Here is a 16,760-nt window from a genome sequence, read left to right on the forward strand (position 1 = left end):
TATATATATATATATATATATATATATATATATATATATATATATATATATATATATATATATATATATATATAAAAAAATAAAACTTGGAATTATTAGAAAAACAATTTGTTTTTTTGTTTACCACTAAAAGTTAGATTTAAAAAAAATGAGTTTGGTGCTCATGAAAAGGTCAAAGAAGCAAAACTGAGCTGAAGCAACAAAACAACTGACATCTTGGTCCTAAGTCAGCTTTAGAACCTCACCTCTCACATCCCCCACATCATATATACCGGTTGCCCACAAGTGCTCCGGGATATCACGCAATTCTGGAGAGTCTGGGGTCAACTTGGGTTGGGTTCCCCCTGTTGGATATACAGAGAAGTTTTTTGTTAACACCTGCACAATTCATACAGCACTAATGTTTGCTGTTAGATACTTCCAAAACACCTCATTGCAATGTTTTACCCCTGAAATGTGAAGTATTTGTAGTGTTGCATTTATTTTAGCCATAGACCCAATCATTTTATTCAGCTTTAGAAAGAGAAGCATGTGGAATCCTGTCATTTATTCTATAAAAGCAGTTATGTTTAGTGAAAATTGCATAACTATCTTTTGCCAAATAGAAAGTTTCTTCATAAGCTGTTTCCTGTATCTCTGTACTATTTTTTCTCTAACTGCTCATCAGCTCCCTCAAACCCATGTGGTTTACCATGACTAGGTAATGTTCAAATAATGTTATCATCCCAGTGTTTTCAGTGTGGGAGAAAGTACTCAGGGCCTTCAAGTTACACACTATGAAAGGCAGCAACAAGTTTAATGTTCAGAAACCTAAAGTATGTATCAGCAGCAGAATGGAGCTAAAAATAAATGTTGGTTTCAGTTCTATGAAGCTTTGAGTATTTTGGATCAGTAGCTGCTGTGTTTGTTGCATCATATTGCTGTAACTGTTTATATGCTTTATATATTCTGAGCTAAGTTGATCTATAGTGTTACATCATATTCTATAAGGATGTTATGTGTTTGTAGACTTTCTGCCCAGTTTGACCCATTTAGCAGAAGTCAGCCTGTTTAAGGCTCTGATATCTATTCTGTATGACTTAAAGCAGTTATGACATGGTCTGATTTTCTCACCCAATAAAGGAATATTTAACCTCCTAAGACCTGAACTCTTCCACGGCAGCATTTTAAATTTCTCTTTGATATTTGGGCTGATTGGGACCTGATGAATGTAAAAATAAAGAATTACTAGATTTTTTTTAACCTAATCTTTGTTTCTAAGAAAAATGAGAGCCACATATGAGGATATTCATTTAAAATTCTGATAGAACAGTAGCAGCATAATGTCCTTGTAAGTGGATATCAGGCCCTTGCAGAGCAAAATTGAATTTTTTGGTCTAAATAACCCAAAATGTGATGTCCACATATGTGGACGCAGGTCCTAGGAGGTTAATATAACAGTCTACTCTTCATTTTATCAGAAACAGTTATCACAGCTCATACATTTTTTTTACATATATATGTAAGCACTGAAATGCTGTAATTGTGTACAGCAACCGAGTAAATAAAGAATAGTGGAAAGCATGAAAGTGTGGACAGGTCTGCTATGTGTTGTTCACAACATGGTCTCGTACCGTCTCCTCCTTCTGCAGCCTTTCTGTTCTCTATGTCTTAGCTCATTCGGGTCCAAGAGAAGAGAGCAGGAACAGGGACAGGGTTGACCAATCAAAGAAGAGAGCATTCTACATCATTGTGACCATACTGGGAATACTGGTGCTGAAGTTTGTTTGGGATCTGAATTGGTCTGTAGCTTATATCACAGGAGCACATCTTGGATGTGTTTTAATGTCATCAGGAGGCCGGCCTATCTTCCCAGCAACCTCTTGTACACAGAAAGGGTAAATTTGTGTGTTGTAAGAACACACACAAATAGATTACACACAACAATGTTTTGCTCCTGTACATCATTCCTGTTTTACTGTTGTCTTCAAACATTACTCATGAAACCACCCCAAAATAACAACAGCGCCTTTCTTGGAAGTTACTGAAAACTGAACTGAAGCTGTAGTGAACACAAACTCGCGTATGTGACCTGAACCTGGAGGCTGGGCGTGACAGCTGTGTTTGCACATGAAACTACACTTGGTTCAGTGTAATGTAAGGACTGATGAAACAGGTACAGAGTGAAAGAAAAATCACACTGCAGACGTATGTATTTTATCTTTCATTTATTTTTACTGTAATTCTGTGTCTTCTTTCCTGCTACTAATGAATTATTAGTCAGCCAGGTATCTGGTGAATGTAGTTGTTTCTGTCAGTAAAGCTCATCATGTGAAACTGAGGTTGATTATATGGGATAATGTTGTACTCTGAAAAGGGCTCGTGACCACAAAACCTTTGAGAACCTCTTTTCTGGACTGAGGAGACTGAAGGTTTCCCACTGCAGGCAGAACAGACTCTGTTGGAAGGAGTAAAGGTGAGACATGAACCATTAATTTGGTGTTTTGTGTTTTCAGACATTTGTTATTTAAGCTCATGATGGTTTTATGTGCTTTCACATAACAGTTAATGCCTCTGGGTGATGAGAGCTTTGTGTAGTTTATCATGTTTGATTCGGGTGGCTGGATCATTTCTGTTTGCAGAGCTCTCGCAAATGCCACAAAATTTTTAATTTCATTTTGCACCAGTGCAACTAAAAAAATCTTAGGTCGCACCAGTGCGACCAACTGTTCGAGGAGAGAAAAAATGTCTCTGCAGTAGAGATGTGTCGGTCGCGAACAAATCGGCGCTTAGAGCCGGCTCTTTGAAGTGAACAACGCGAGCCGGCTCCTTATTGGGAGCGTTGGGGTTTTATTTCTTTCTCTCACCCTCTCTCTCTCACTTTTTTTCCGCTTCACTCCGCACACGAGCCTTGTACTTTGTGCTGGGAAAAGGGGGGAGGGGCGGTAGTTACTGTCGCAGTAGCACATTAGAAAGGTATAGTAATCATCCACAACTATTTTCAGTTGCAGATGATAAAGGATTCAAAAAGTTTATTCATGCAGGTCCATATGACAGAGAATATGCATCTTCTTTGTGTTTTCATATTTTAATTTATATTTAATTGTGTTGTGGTTTGCAGTGTTTTGTGTTGTTTCACTTTAAATTTGTTTAAAAGGAAAAAGCTGAAAATTTAAATAGTTAAAAGTTGAAATGTTGGTTTTTGTATTATATGATTTATTTATTACATTTTATGTGGAGTGAATAAATAAAAGTATATTTACGGTGGCCCCTAGAGACAAAGCACATACAAACTCCAAAACACGTAAAATACGTACAAAACACAACAGAAGTGCTCCAGGATGCTAGGGCGCAGTGCTGAGCTTTTGTTACTTAGTGGCTACACAAGCCAGGAAGTACCAACGACCGGATTTGGTGTGTGGTAGTAACAGGTAAATTAACTTTTTTTTTTTAATTATTTGAATATATATGAGTGCCTGTGTATAAATACACAAACCATACACATATGCTTTCAATTGTGTAATTTAAGTGATCTAGGTAGCTCTGTTTTGGAAGTTCAGTTAACGCCAGCAATGTGTTTTGGAGTTTGTACGTGCCACCGTATATATTTATATATAAACATATATGAATAAAACCACGTTTTTTTTACATTAGTTATTCATTTTGTGCATAATTTTGTATTGTTGTTAATAATAAATTAATTAAAGCAACAAAACAACCTGAAGAGCTGGTTGGGAGCCGAAAGAGCCGGCTCTTTTTAGTGAGCCGAGCCGAAAGAGCCGGCTCTCTAAAAAGAGCCAGAAATCCCATCACTACACTGCAACTCTGGAAGTCTCTCTGTGGTCAACAACAGACACACATTATTCCCATATTGTGGTCTAAACTAATCAGAGATAGTCAGGGGCAGGACCTCTCTGATTGGCCGTGGTCCAGATATTCCTGTAGTCCTTCGCGTGTACGTTTGAAAGTGCAGGTGGATAGAGGGAGGTGAGTAGCTTGAATAAAGCAATATCGATTCATTAAATCCTGAATGGACTTTTAAATATAAATGCATTTTGCCAGAAACGGCAGAATCTCAGGTTAAAGCTCGCAAAACTATTTCAACAACCAACAAACAGTGAATTAGAGCAGGTAAACGGATTCCACACAAAGACGTAAACACAGAGCGCGGACCGACGCATCAGAATCAGCTTTGTCTTTCTCGGCTTTCTCACCTGTCGGCACAAACACGGACATGCCGTTGGGGCTAACAGCCGACTGCTCACTGATTCTGATCCTCACTTTGTGGTTTTTTTTTTTTTGCCCTAGATTCTGAGTTGCAGGTTTTGTCTATATCCAACCAAAATTCACTGAACCAACAGCAAAAGAAGATCCAAACTATGATTCACATTTGATAAATGTCATGCATTCACTCTTACCTTTGCTGTTTTGCTTCCACCACGACAAAATTACACTTTCTGCACAGCTCTCTCTTTCTGTACTTAAAGAACAGTTTCCACCTCAAATATCTGTGAGCCTAATTTCTGCTGTTCAATACTGAAGAAATGTAAACTTTTTAAAATCATGCAACATTGTAAAATGCTTGGCTGTATTTCTAATAAAACCTCTGTAACTTTGCTCTGCTTCAGCAGCATCAGGTAATATTCACATGTTGATTCATGGTTTTCTTCAGTTTTTGTTCTACTGCAGAATATTTTTAAGCTTATCTCCTATAAAAAGCCAGAACAGGAAAATCTCCTTCATGTTTTTCTGTTTTGTCTTCAGTTACTTTGACACAAAGGCCTCTGCTGTGATGCTCACACCTCTGATGAAGTCTCACATGTATCAGTATTGATAAAAGATAAGAATTATTATATTTCTAACTGTCTGATTCAAAATTGAATCGCATCGAATCAGGACCTTGTGAATTGGAATTGAATTGATTCTAGAAATCAGTCACGATACCAGGGCCATAATATATACCAACAAGACAGTGCACATCACTGTCGCGACAGCGTTCGTTTTCATTCAAAGGCTTCGTGGCTTTTCCTATAATACCCGGTGGGCCGGTCTCTAGTCAAAATCCCCAGGCCGATTTTTTCATCCCAGTCCAGACCTGAACCCTGCTGAGTTTTACATGTTAAAATTAAACATGTTTTAAAGGCCTGAACATGAAAAACACAAACAGTCAAATCTCCAGCAGCTTTTAATCACCAGCTTAGAAGAGAGCAAGTAGCGAGCTGTCCACTTTATTCACATTAATAATTTAATGAGCAGCGGATGAACGAAGGGACTGTCAGCAGAAGTGTTAATGTCTCAGAGAAGGAAGAAGCTGCTGGTTTGAAATGAACGACTGATTAGAAACACACAAGAAAAACAAGTTAATGTGAAACATGAAGGGCTTTGATTCACACCGAGTAAAAGGAAGAAACATGAGAGTTGATCGATCTGGAATCAAACACTTTCTTTAAGTCTGGAAAAATAAAAAATGTTAATACATGACTGAAACGAGTTATAAGTGCAACAAAAAACTGAAGCAGAAACGATTGTGACTGGTTAAAAAAAAGAAAAATCCTGCTGTAAGACACGAATATACACATGAACAGGTTTCACTGACTGAGTTCCCTTTTGTAGCACCTTATATAGAACGAACAGTTTCTAGGGGAACTCTCCTGGGAACAGTTCGTTTTGATGTCAAACATCTCTGAGAGTGTTTAAAGTGAAATCTCTGCTCTCATTATCATTAGTTATAATGTTATTATTTTACCAGCTGATTTTACAGTCTAACACAGACTGTTTGCATCGTTTATTTTCGCACAGTTGTCCTCCTTCTTCTTTCCTTTCTCTCTCTCTCTTTAATACATTCTTTGTCATTTTTTACAAAGCTGAACAAGTGATGTCTTTTCTGATTTCACTGTAATGTGAGAACTAACAGAGGTACATTTTATCAGTTTATATTTTGCTGTCAGCTTGGTGAAACCTTGAAACCTCAGTCTTTATCAGTTTATCATTCCTATTACACTGATGATGTTTATATAAGTTATGTTGTTATATTTGAATAAGGCATCCACTTGAACTCATATTTTTATAACATAACCACACTGGAAACTACTTTTTACCCTGTTGAACAAGCGCTGTAACTACAACACTGTTTCTAAATGTCTTCAAACCTGCTTTGATGTGTCTGCAGCTTCTTGTCGTGTCTGTTTGTAGATGTTGTAATGAGTGAATGAAGTCAGACTGTAGATTTCCCTCCTTCTAGCTGTACTGACTGACCTTTGACCTCGTGTGTTGATGACTCTTCACCTCTGTCTCTTCTCACAGGGAGAAGATGATCTGCAGGATCCTGCTGCTCATCATCCTCACCTCATGTGTCTCTGGTTAGTTTACAGCTTCACTTTATGAACTCCAAATAAAGCTCAACAACAGATTTGTTCCAGTTCTCAGTGTGTCTGCTCCCCTCTTTCCCTCTCTGTCTCCTCAACAGGATCATCTGTAGTCAATGTGACACAGACCTCCTATCAGGCAGAGGAGAACCACAGCATCACACTGGAGTGGACGTTCACCACCAAACCTGACAGATCCAACAAAACTCTTTTTATCTGCTGTGAACTCAAAACTGAGCTTAAATGCTCAGTCGTGTATCAGGTTCATGAAGGTGTTGAGGTGTCAGAGTCTCAGGATGAAACGCTTTCAGGATGAGTCCAGAGTGACAAAGACGCCCTCAGAGAAGGACGAATCAGACTTCAACTGTCCAGACTCAGGACTGATGACTCGGTCTGTACCTGTGTGAGGTGAACACTGATTATGGTTACGGCTCTTCCAGCTGTTGGCTTAAGATCAGTAGTAAGTCGATTATTAGATTATATTTTTGTATGATACTTATCATTATAACTTAGGCTGTTATACATAAAAATGCTGAAAAGGATGATAATGTCACTTCTTGAAGTTCCAAATCCAACAAGTGTCAACAAATATATATTTTTATGCTCTTTACAGGAACCTCTGGTCTGTTTCAGAATCAGAGACCAACTTTGAATTCACAGCCACAGAGTTCAGGATGGACAACGTTGTGTATTTTCCTGGGACAAGCAACAGCGTTTCTACTGTATTATTTTCTCATAGTCAAAGGTGGAGCTTGTGTAAGCCAGCCTGGAGAGGTGGAGGTGTGCTCTGGAGAGTGTTAAATTACCCCAATTCTTTGATCGAAGGAAGAACAACACTCGGTGTTTTAATGCTCAATCAACAATCACTTTAATCAATACAATTCTCTTTATACCATACAAACACTTTGAGCAGCACAATCATCCGGATGGGAGATGTGCACGAGAGGGCAGATCTCAAAATGTCGGCCCGTTACTCAAACTTTTATAGCCTCGGTCCACTCCAAAGTCGTAAAAAACTTAAACGTCCCCATTCTTTCTGTCTCTCAGGGAGCCTGAGTTATGACCTTGGGTTCCTGTTTTTCTCCTCCTGTGTGAGATGAGGGAGAATTTCCCCTGCAGTACGTTCTGTTCTCTTTGTAATCAGAAAAGCAAGGCCATGATTCTCAGGAAACAGTATTTCTTTATAAATCAGCAGCATAACGCATCATAAAACAGTGTAATATCCCATTTCTGTTTTTTTAAATAAACAATCAATTAATTTTATTACATGTACTTGGGAATTTTCATAGCTCAGCAAAATCCAGTGGGGCAGTCCCAGCAGCACACATTGATACACAGAAGTCAACAACCTTTGTGTCTCAAAACCAGGTGCCTGCTGATGCCCTCTGTATCTCGAGTCACTCTATCTCGAGTCCTTGCTGCCCACTTCTTTGCACACTATGTTGTCCTTGCTTTGGCTTACCAACTCCTTATCCCACTGATGGCAGCTCTGTCATCCCTGCTTCTCACATACACCTCTGACCTATTCTCCCAGTTCTATGACCTATGACCTGCTTAAATGAATAATGAATACTTTACTGTGGTTCAACAACTAAATCCCTAACACTACGATAATCTATTCTTACAATTCCCCCTTTTGGTCTCTCCTATGAGAGATCAATTAATCCCCGAGTTCAGTCATTAACACGTCCATGCACTCCTATTAAGTCTATATAAGTGGGTGAATTAGCAGTTAATCAAATGACCAAGATGATCTCTTAAACAACACATGGCGCCTACGCCTCATGGTGAGTCGTGCATTATCATCTGTTTCTGCCCCAGGCTGGGATCTATGTTCGGGGGTCTCAGCCGAGTTCCCCTTTTGTTGACCCAGAGCCTTTCGGACCTCCTAGGCTCTCTTTTCTTTCAGCTAGATCACATGAAATATTTTCTCCACCAGCTCAAGTGGTCCTGTCCACCTTTGCACCCCTTCAGATGTACCCACTGGGCTTCTGGGAACGTGCTTCCTTGAGCAAGCAAGCCTTTTCTCTCCCACCTGTTTGATGCAACTGGAATAGTCTCTGCATCCCGCTAGTTCTCTGCAAAAGCTTCTCCTCCTTTTCTAGAAGGAAAAAACTTCTAACCAATTGAAAACATATCAACCATCATCAAAGCACACTTTAGATTGGGGAAACCTGCAGTCAGCTGAGACTGAAGAAGTCACTTGGATGAGTGACGAAACGTTTCTCCCACTGAAAACGCCACCTTTGGAGAAAGCACGCTTTACTTTCTGTTCAGCGAGCTTTACTTATGGGTCATCATAAAGGGATCAGGGCATGGATGTACCCCCTGTAGAAGTTTTACCTTTACATGGATTGCTAAACACACCAATCGTAGTAAAGAAGAATCATTGATTTATATTAATGCTGGACTCCCCCTTTTGACACATGGTTTCCCCGTGTGTGTGTCCACCGAGGAGGGGGAGACGAAGACCGCCAAAGTCTGTCGACAGCCATGGCGCCCGGGGTGCGTGAAGAGAGTCCTGGATGTGAATTGGAGACCAGGTCAGTGAGTTAGCGTCTGACCTCCCCTCGGGTTGGATGGCGATTGACAGGATCCAGAGGCTCTCCCCGTGAACGAGAAGCAACACCACAGTAAGTAAAGAGAGAGGGCCGCATGCATCACTGTGACTGTGCGTTACACGTGGGTCCGGAGCGTGCCAGCCGCGTGCGAGAACGCAGGCTTCTTCGCCGTTTGGTAGGTAGAGAGATTTTAAAGACAACCTGGGTTTCGGTTACTCCGCCGTGAGAAGGGTTGGGATTGGCCACCATTTGGGGCATTAGGAGAGTTTGCGATGGTTGAATTCTCCGTCACTGGGTGTTAGAGAGCTTTCAACAGAGCTCATAGGCCTAAAAAGTGTGAATGAACGTGCGTGTGGCTGATTGTTGTCTTGTAATGGGGAATAAACTGAATAAGGCTGCCTCGGAAAGGGGATAGAATACATTGAAACGTATTCACCGAGCAGCACGTGGTATGTAGATCACTGAAGAAAGGAAAGGAGTGACATTGTGCACAAAGCAGATGAATGTCTGATGTCACTGTGTGTGTGAGAATCGCCTCCATACGGGGCTGAGGGTGATACTGCAGGTCACCATCTACCCTAGTGGACACAAAAGACATACAATAGTTGTGTTGTTGTTGATGAAAACAAAAATAATGATGATATGAAGAATGTTTGGTGTCTCTCAGCCTAAAACAAATACCATCTCACTTTCTGTTCTTAAGAAAGGAGAATTCAAAAACCAGAGAGAGGAGATGTGTGCTGTTTAAGCAGTGATTAACGATGGAAATGTCTCTCACTGTATCACGTGCAGGTGAAGAGCAGACCTGGATCAATTTTCCACACGCAGCAGTCGGAAGAGAATTATAGGTTAACATCAGTAAAACACTCAGGCCGGGTTTGTGGCTGAATCTCTCTTTATTTATTTTATTTTTTTAGATGGACCTGAGCTGCTGTTTTGTGCTTAGTTATCAGTCTTTTTGTTTGTTTGTTTTTGTTTGTTTATTTTTGGTTCTGAATTGTACACTTTAGTATGTTATGTAATTATGTACTATTTGTGAAAACAGAAAAACTAATAAAAACCTTTTAAAAAACAAGTGCATGTCAAGTTTCCCTGCTTTAATACTGCTGAGAAATATTCTGTGTGTCAGCAGATTTTCATTGCATGTGTGTGCATTTGTAGGCAGGTTCAGGGAGGTGCAGATTCGGCAAAGCCTCTTCTCTGCCTTAACTCCCTTTTCCCCCCCAAATAAAGCATTTCCTTAAAAGCTGTCTTTTTCTGCCTGTGTTTGTTTTTGTTTCACCTTTTGTTGCAATGCTCCGGACACTTTCTCAACCTCCACAAGTCAGTTCGCTCCAAATTTCGACCCAATTTTTTGGTACTCTTAAAACCTTTAGTTTCACTAAATGTCCTAATTTCAATAATTTCGATTTTATAAACAATTTATTTGTATGTTCTCTATATTTAATGTTTTGAATCATTCGTATCACTTTCTTCTGTAATAGGTTTGGAGGGTTTATGGTATTCACATATGTATTCCCCCAATATTTCTGCTGTATTGGCTTCGGTTGAGTCTGCACCTCGCAGGCCCTGCTGTTTTAGATACTTAATCCCATGAACAAAGCAAGACAGAGTTTGATCCATTTTAAGTTGCAAGGGGAGCCGATCGTACCCGGGTCTTGGAGCTGCAAGCTCCTCACCTGATCCCAGACAACTCGTGTGTGTGTGTATGAGCATGTGATGTGATCAGTGATATGTGTATGTATGTCTGTATAGAAAACAGAGGTGAGCATTCATGCTAAAGATCTAATCCCGCTGCTAAAGATCCAATCATCTTGCAAAATGACAATCATATTGATCCACAATTCTGTAACACTTCCCTTCATTGGCTTCCTGTTAAATCCAGGATTCAAAATCCTGCTCCTCACATACAAGGTCTTAAATAATCAGGCCCCATCTTATCTTAATGACCTTGTAGTACCATATCACCCTATTAGAGCACTTCGCTCTCACTCTGCAGGCCTACTTGTTGTTCCTAGAGTATTTAAAAGTAGAATGGGAGGCAGAGCCTTCAGTTTTCAGGCCCCTCTTCTGTGGAACCAGCTTCCAGTTTGGATTCAGGAGACAGACACTATCTCTACTTTCAAGATTAGGCTTCAAACTTTCCTTTTTGCTAAAGCATATAGTTAGGGCTGTACCAGGTGACCCTGAATCCTCCCTTAGTTATGCTGCAATAGACGTAGGCTGCCGGGGATTCCCATGATGCATTGAGTTTTTCCTTTCCAGTCACCTTTCTCACTCACTATGTATTAATAGACCTCTCTGCATTCAATCATATCTGTTATTAACCTCTGTCTCTCTTCCACAGCATGTCTTTATCCTGTCTTCCTTCTCTCACCCCAACCGGTCGCAGCAGATGGCCCCGCCCCTCCCTGAGTCTGGTTCTGCCGGAGGTTTCTTCCTGTTAAAAGGGAGTTTTTCCTTCCCACTGTCGCCAAAGTGCTTGCTCATAGGGGGTCATATGATTGTTGGGTTTGTCTCTGTATCTATTAATGTAGGATCTGCTGTACAGTATAAAGCGCCTTGAGGCGACTGTTGTTGTGATTTGGCGCTATATAAATAAAACTGAATTGAATTGAATTTAACCTGATTATGTTAACAAAAGTCTCTTCATTCTAATGGCCTCTTATTCACTGTCACCGTGTTTATATTTCACACGCAGAAACACACAGAGAAACTACTTGGAAATAATTTAAATTGTTTCTGCGTCAAAAGCCAGTCTCTATTTCATACTCTATTTCATATGCTGAAACTTTCAGCCATAAATTTTCACCGTTTCTTGCCTCAAAAGCCAGTCATAGACAAAATGAAATGTGGAATTTAATGTGGAACATGCTGCAACTCTAGCTTCAATTTAGAATATTTTAAAGTTTCTTGTGCTAGAGCCAGTTCCTATGTCACACATTAGAATCCAGCCTCAACTTAGAATGTTTTTTAAAATTTCTCGCGCCGAAAACCAGACACCGACAGAATTTCATGTGGAAATACCTGTAACTTAGCGAACAGATTAATTTAGAATTTCCAATATGCACACTTCGATTTTTTTTAACAGGTGGTGCTTACCTTTGTATTCTTTTGGACCGGTCCTCTGTTCGCCTCGCCCCACGATCTCACCACGGGCCAAATCTGCCTTCCTCAGCACACCAAAGATCCGGGTCACAGCACCAAACTGTTAAATACCCCAATTCTTTGATCTTCGAGCTGAAGGAAGAACAACACCATGTGTTTAAATGCTCAATCATGTTGAGATGAAATTATTTGAAGTGCCTCAGCTCTATGCTTTATATTAACTAAAAGGCCATATAACCATTTGGTGTAGTATTAAGTGGACACTGTCTTGGAAAATAAAGGCATTAGACTACATGTCCTTGGGGGATAGAAGGCTGTAGACTCTCGCCCACACTTGCCTGGGAAAAAGTAGATAACATGGGACCATCTTCTAGTGGAAAGTTACTGAAACACTGTTATTCAGACTAGAGTGGGACAGCTTCTTATAAAGACTGTTAGCGTGCATCACCCGTTTGAGATCCGCGGCAACGTGTCATGCAGGATGCGTCTCCCTTCTAGAAGTAATTGTGTAAGAGAACAAAGTGTGAAATGGTCTGCTGAGCAGTGTTTCGTCTTCCATCGGATGCCTATGAGGAATTAAAAGAACACGGTGAAGTGTTGATATTTAGCAGCAGCAGACAAAGAGGCGGTGTGTGTTCCGTCCCAGTGCGTTAGAGCAACTAAACTGGGGGTGTAAATGAGTAAATAAGCTGAGTAAACAAATTGGCTGTTGCGGATAGCGACTGAAAGTGCAAGAGTAAGACTAATTGTTCTGGGCTTGGCTGCCACACTCGCGGACGTGAGGGCGAAACCCATGGGAAGGGAGGACTAGGGACTAGGGTGGTAACCTGGGGACTGAGGACATCCTAAAGAACCAGTCAGGGTGTGGGATCCTTGCCACAGTTGACAGCCTGCACGAGAGTGGGCCCAAGCCTGTGCGGAGGTGGGCGAGCCCGTTGCAGCGCCTGTAGATTGTGTGTTTGTGTTAATGTGAAAGCATGAAAGGTTGCGTCTCGATTGAAATCGATTAGTTAAATTCGCCATGGTTAACAGCCTGAATGAGCGTGGGCCCAAGTTCTTTAGCGGGTAGATTCCAAGTCGAGATTGGTAACCCCGCTGCAGTGTCTTTGACAACGTCTGTGTGTGTATGAAAAAGTTCATATTTGCTACAGTTGACAGTCTGCATGACAGTGGGGCTAAGTTCACACAGTGCATGTGGACTGTTCTGCAGGAACTGTGTCCTTCTACAGCGTCTCCTCTGACAAAATGATCCACCTGCACACCTTCAAGACCACCTTCACTGAACCTGCATATGCTGGGTTTAGAGTGACGCTCGTGACTCCAGGATCCACCTCTGTGCTGACTCACAATAATGAACTTACTGTGCAGAGAAATGTTGTCACATTTGTGATTCACACTTCTTCTCGCTTAAATATTGTGAAAGTTAAATACGTATCAGGTATGATCAGGTATAAACTGCACAGTGTGTCCACATATCAGGTATTCTGTATTATACATTGTACATATATTAGTTTGGTTTGCAGTCCAAAGTTGGTGGATGACACTGATTCTACTGAAAAAAACGATTTATTTATTTGTCATTGGCTATGATAGCTATTTTATCTGTTTTATCAGTTTCTACTAATACGATAATATGATAATATATTTAAGTATAATTTCACTACAGTTAACTAGCTTGTAATACTACTGACACAAGTGCAGTTTATGGAGGTTGTAACCTGAAGCTTTGGAGACATCTCTCTTCACTTCATATTCAGTAAAAACAGTCTGAATTATGGATGAACTCCAGTCTGTGTTTTCTCAACTATTCAGAAACAGTTTTAAAACCTCAGATTTGGTTTTTATTCTGTGTGAAAAACATAATCTTGAATTGTAACAGAAAAGAGAAGGTGAAGGGAAAAAAAACAAGATAAAAACAGTGGGATTTTTGTTCTTGTCAACTTGCATATTAAACTAAAACCAAAGAGTGTTTGTTGTCAGCGTATATGGTGTGTTTAATTCTCACTTGTATTTATGTGTGTAATTAATTTTAAACCTTTGTCAGTTTAAATATTCTACAGCCGAATTTAAAAACAGCTGTTTCTTTTAAATAAATAAAAAAAGGACCATTTGTCTGTTACTGTGTTGCACTGTTTATGTAAAAACAACTGAAATAAAACTGTTTATATCTGGATAAACTTAACAGTGTGTACAGAGAATTGTGGGTAAATGTAGCGTCCATTAGATCAGTGATCTGCCACAGTCACAGAGTCATGTTCTCTACATGTGTGTGTCCTCTGGTCCATGATCAAACAGAGGACATGAGGAACAGAAGCAGCTCCATGTAACAAATATAAACATGTTTCCACGTGAGATAGAGAACATGACCCTGTGACTGTGGCAGATCACTGTTTTAATGGATGCACTGCTACATTTACCCACTTAGCCGCTGGCTTTTCACACAAACACACTTGTTTTCATATTTTAGGGAGGACTTCTAATTAAGATGATGCTTTTTCTCACCACTTATTCTCCAAACTGAAGCCTAAACCTGACACACACACACACACACACAGTAGCTGCAGCTGTATGATACGACTTTCACCTGGTAGAACAAACACTCACTGACTTCTTAAAGGAAGCAGCTGTCACATATTGTAAAAACAACCATGTAGTCACTTCTAAAGCTTTAGTTGTCCCCATGATGGACAGCACCTCCACCCCCTGCAGGAGGCTGTGGAGGCCCTGAGAGCTCCTTCATCCCCACAGTCACACTGTGACACAGAATCAAATGAACACTCTGAAGATCATGAGTGGGTTTGTTTTCTGTCTTTTTCCACAGAAAGCAGTGAGGAACAAGTCTGAGCTGTTCGTGCTCGTTCAGCCGTGACTTAGCAGCTAAAGCAGGGGTGTCCAACATAGGGCCAGCGGGCCACATCAGGCCCTGATACACTTTCATATGTCAGTAATTATTAATGATTAATGTGGGAGCTGAATCTTCAGCCCTGCTGGTCTCCATGCAGACAGGGGTGGGACCATGCAGCCAATCACATGCAAGGACAGACTGGGTCACACCATTATGTCAAAGAAGGACAGCAAGTGTAATGGTACAGGCCGGGTCCACAGAGAGACGGCAGCAGGTTTAAATACAAGAGTGTCAGGAAAATGTAAAATGAGCAGCTTGTGAATAATAATTGAATATTAGATAAAATAAAGCTCATACAAAGTGTGTTTGAATAGCAGAGATGCAGAAATGTGAGCATGTAGCACAGAGTCACGGCTCAGAGTCTAAATGAGTCTCACAGGCTGAATGTGTGTTTTGCTCCTTATAATCATTATAAATTACATTTATAGTTTATCATTCTTAATGCATTATTGTGGGTCTACCTTATAATATAAAGCACGTTGAGGTAACTGTTGTTGTGATTTGGTGCTGTATAAATAAAATGAATTGAAATTGAACTGTTTGATCTGCTGCTCACCACAAACAAGCACAAGCAGACATTTTCCATTTTTATAGTTTCCTCCTTATGAACATTCAAACTACACAAAGTTCAGTAATAGTTTCAGCAATAAACTATTAAAGACAAAAAGTTTCTGTTTTTCACTTCCTACTATAGAAATCTTCAGGTTTTTTACGACTACAGTTAAAGCTGGACAGAGTGGGCGATGAGCTATCAGAACTTTTTCTGTCATTTTATTTCTGACACTTCAAGGAGTCGCGCTGACAGATTTCTGTCGTCACAGCAGCTTTTTCTTCATCATGTCGAAGTCCAGGCCTCGAGGGCCGGTGTCCTGCAGGTTTTAGATAACGCCCTGGGTGGACACCTGAATCAAATGAGTAGTTCATTACCAGGCCTCTGGAGAACTACAAGACATGGGTCGTGTCCAAATTCATGGGCTGCATCCTCCTGAGGCCGCATTTGCAGACCGATTACGTCACAGCGACGCGCCGAAGGCTGTCCAAATCCAAATGCAGCCGACAAATGTATCCTCCTTTCCCCCGAATTTGAAGGATGGGTGTGTCCTTCGTGGCCCACCATATCCCAGAATTCATAGCACGGCCCAGCCAATTCCAGTTTCCAACAATGGTGGCCGCTACTAAGTTTTAAAATTACTCTTATTAATCTTTCTGGGTCACAAAATAAACTTTTAACATATTTTCAGGCGAGAAAGTAGCTGTGTAAACATCAAATATCTGCTCGGTTTATCAAGATATCGCATATTTGCAAAAGTGCTTTGACGTTTTCGGAGACGTCTGTTACCCACCAGCTCGATAGCTAGCTGGGAGCTCGAGTGTCACGGCTGGCGGAGTGAGCCGTGTGGAGTGGAGGAAAAGGAGGACCCAAAATGCAGCAAACTGATGATACGAGTGAAGTTTATTTACACGGTGGCAGTGGCAAAAACAGGCAATGAAGCATGAGTAATGACAAACCTAAACTGGGAGAAACTAAAGAGCAAACCTGAAGTCTACAAAACGGAGAGCGGAGCAGAGAGACGCAGACTAAGGAACAGGATACCAGACTGACACGGAGTTATACAGACGAACCGGCAACAGGCAGGAGAACACACAGGGCTTAAATACACACGCCAGTAATCAGGGGATGAGAAACAGGAGGGCAACACAGCTGGGAGGAATCTGAGCTGACGGAACAGGGGAAATGTAAACTGAGCACACTCACATATGACACAGACCTTCACAATAAAACAGGAAACTCAGAACACCACACCAAGACGCAGACCTGACACTGAGAGACAGACAGAATGA

The 16,760-nt window shown here is 40.7% G+C and overlaps 1 long non-coding RNA gene across 1 annotated transcript; it reads left to right on the forward strand.

The window, feature by feature from the left end:
- The first annotated feature begins 1,744 nt into the window (after positions 1 to 1,744).
- LOC120722424 lies at positions 1,745 to 9,646 on the forward strand. Its single transcript, XR_005693450.1, has 4 exons — positions 1,745 to 2,455; positions 6,283 to 6,338; positions 6,446 to 6,804; positions 6,958 to 9,646. It is a non-coding gene; the product is annotated as an uncharacterized LOC120722424 (long non-coding RNA).
- Positions 9,647 to 16,760: the final 7,114 nt, after the last annotated feature.

Source organism: Simochromis diagramma, unplaced genomic scaffold (genome assembly GCF_900408965.1).
Source record: "Simochromis diagramma unplaced genomic scaffold, fSimDia1.1 OVJJ01000635.1, whole genome shotgun sequence".
Taxonomy (NCBI): domain Eukaryota; kingdom Metazoa; phylum Chordata; class Actinopteri; order Cichliformes; family Cichlidae; genus Simochromis; species Simochromis diagramma.